This window comes from Castor canadensis, chromosome 7, assembly GCF_047511655.1.
Source record: "Castor canadensis chromosome 7, mCasCan1.hap1v2, whole genome shotgun sequence".
In the NCBI taxonomy this organism is placed as follows: Eukaryota; Metazoa; Chordata; class Mammalia; order Rodentia; family Castoridae; genus Castor; species Castor canadensis.
Window position 1 is genome coordinate 59,737,574 of NC_133392.1, and position 3,239 is coordinate 59,740,812.

Here is a 3,239-nt window from a genome sequence, read left to right on the forward strand (position 1 = left end):
CGTATATGTATATATCTAAACATTTCCTGCCTTAGTTTCTAAATGTAGATCCTTTGTTGGCTAGTACTTGATAGATTCCTTACAAAGAGGAATACTGATTAAAATACCTAGTAGACAAGCCTGTTACTGTATTAAATTTGAGACAATAACTTCCTATAGTTAGTCTTTCTAAAATACTTACTTTCCTAAATTCTGAAAGAAATCTGACCCTTTCAAAAATACTAAAAAGTAAGTTATGTTGTTTCAAAGTGTTGTAAAATGGTTTATCTCATTATAGGGGTAAAGCCCTTGGAAATACAATAAATTGACTTGTTTCAACTAATATAAACTTCATTTCCTCTTTTGTTTTCTTGTAAAAATTGGTTTTATTTTTTGACACTTCAGAGGCCGAGAAGAATATTTCTTTGACTGCAATGAGAAAACATTAAATAAGTGGAAAATTTTATTGACTATAGTTTATAACCAGAGGATCCTTATTTAGGATCCTTCTATATTTAGAAGCCTTAAGTATTGTTGAAAAATGACATGTACATCCTAATTAAACATTTTTAATATATTAGTCATTTTAAGAATTGCAGAATTGAGGACTGGAGGTATAGCTATGAACCCCTGGACAGCAGAAAAAGAAGGAGAAGAAATTAGTCATTTGTGGGTAAATGGATAGAACTGGAAATCCTCATGTTAAGTGAAATAAGCCAGATTGAGAAAGACAAATATCACATATTCTCGCTCATATGCAAAATCTAGACCTAAAAATGAAAAAAATAATGACTAGTATGAGTGTAAAGTGGGGGGGACTGCTTGGGGTGAGAACAAATGTGAGGAGGAAGGTGAAAGAGTAAAGAGCAGGTGAATATGATCAAAGTACTTCATACACATGAAGTATGTATGTAAATAATGTTAAAAATTGTGAGTAAAATGGGGAGGGGATAAGAAAGTACTAGAAATTCACTAGAGGTGAATTTGATCAAAGTTCATTAAAAATGTAATATAGAGAATAGCTCTTTGTGTTTGCTTGCCTATTATTAATGTTTGCTTCCGAAAGCTTAGGTTAGATGTAGCGTCACATCAAAGTCCTCTTTGAGCCGGCTGCTGGTGGCTTACACCTGTAATCCTACCTACTCAGAAGGCAGAGATCAAGAGGATCTTGGTTCAGAGCCTGTCTTGAAAAAACCATCACAAATATAGGGCTGGTGGAGTGGCTGAAGGTATAGGTCCTGAGTTCAAGCCCCAGTACCACAAAAAAGTAAGTCCACTATGGAGCAGGTTCTGTTCTCACTTTTCTGATTATAGAGGATATAGTGATGAGCAAGGTAAACAAAGAACAGTTCTGCTTTCATGGAGCAAGTAAACAAAAAGCAAGATAATTTCAGGTCATAAGTGCTATTAAGCAGGGAAAGTCAAGTTGATATGGTAAATATTTACAGGAAGGCATGTTTTAGCTATGGTGACCTAGAAAAACCTTTGTGAAGATGGAAGGAACACTGGGCTGAGAAGTAAATGGAGAAGAAAGCAGCCATATAATCTTTGATAGAGCACACCAAGAGAATGGTAGATAGGCCACACCAATGTTGGGAAGGAGTTTGGCATTTTAGAAGATGCATCTAGAGCAGATGGAATGAGGAGTGGGAGGGGGAGCAGGAGTGGAGAGTTGAGAGGCAGGGGGCTCTGTAAGTCACAGAAAATGTTTGGCTCTTATTCTAGGTGCAGAGGGTACTTTGTAGGATTTTAAGAAGAGGGCTGGAGTGATACTGTTAGAACTTTTAGGCATGTACTCCTAAAAAGGAGAATAGGTTGAAGAAGGGGAAGTGGCAGAGAGGAAGCAGGGAGAGAAACGAGGCTTTATTAAGATGAGTCCAAGGGAGAGACAAAAGTGGTTTCTCTGGGGTCATGGAGTGGGGATGGAGAGAAGTGGATGAATTCAGTGTGTTTTGGAAGTAGACCCACAGGACTCGCTAAGGGGTTAAATGGAGGACAAAGAATCAAGACCAAATGAAGGTGAGGAAGAGTGCAAGCGATGCATATTCCTATGCAGGTTGTGTGGTTAGGCCATGTTGACTTTAGGATGTTGAGCTCGAGATGAAATGATTGCTGTTTAACACAACATCCTTTTGCCAGGTGTGGCAGTGTACACCTGTATAATTCCAGCATTTGGGAGGCTGAGGCAGGAGGATATCAAGTTCCAGGCCAGGCTAAGCTACATAGTGAAACCCTGGCTCAAAATAAGTAAATAAATAAAATTTTCAAAAATCCTTTCATCAGACCTTTCTTAAAAGGAAGGATCAAGGGGAGACAAACTAGGGAGGGAGGTTCCTTGAGGGTATGACTCTGCATCTGTCTTCATAAGAAAATCCCTCTGTCCTAAACCTTTCTTGAGATGGCCATTTTTCTACCATCCTCATTCGGCTTCATAGCTTCATTTATGGATTCTTTTACTTAACCACTACTTACTGAGCTCCTTCTGTGTGCTAAGCTTTGAGAATATGATGTCTAAGACAAACTGTGTTAGATCCTAGCTTTTCTTCTTCCTGATTGTGTTATTCAATTTAATCCCAAAAGATGAAATTCAAGTCTAACAGGCAGTGATCTTAAAGCCAGTCTTTATCCCCAAAGCCATCAGCGACAGATGCTCCTCTGTCATTTGCTGTCTGCAGTGACTTCTATGCTTTAAAGACTTTGTCTTTAGTTAGCAATAGAAAATCTTGCTGGATGCGTTGCAGCCCTGTCCTCTGATCACACAGCTCGTTCTTCAAATACTGCTTCCCCAACCATGGTTCCCCTAAAACAGCTGCCTTCTGAGATTTTGTCACTTCTCTAGAGAGTACTTCTTTGTGGTCTCAAAGCCTCTTTGCGTGTGACTTTGTGGAAGACACCAAGGAGCTGTTTGTGTGGGTTATATCTTTCTATGTTTACCCTACTTAAAATTAAAGGTGAGCATTTTTAACAATTTATGTAAAAATTACTAGTAAGAACCTGGCACTGGCAGCCCCCACCTGTAATCCTAGCTACTCAGGAGGCAGAGATCAGGAGGCTCGAGGTTCAAAGCCAGCCTGGGCAAATAGTTTAAGAGACCCTATCTTGAAAATACCCATCACAAAAAAAGCAGGGCTGGTGGAATGGCTGAAGGTGTAGGCCCTGAGTTCAAACCCCAATCTGCAAAAGAAAAGACTAGTAAGCCTACCACAACATTTAAACATAACCGTTCATGAAAATAATTCTCAAAACAAAAATGAAAATAG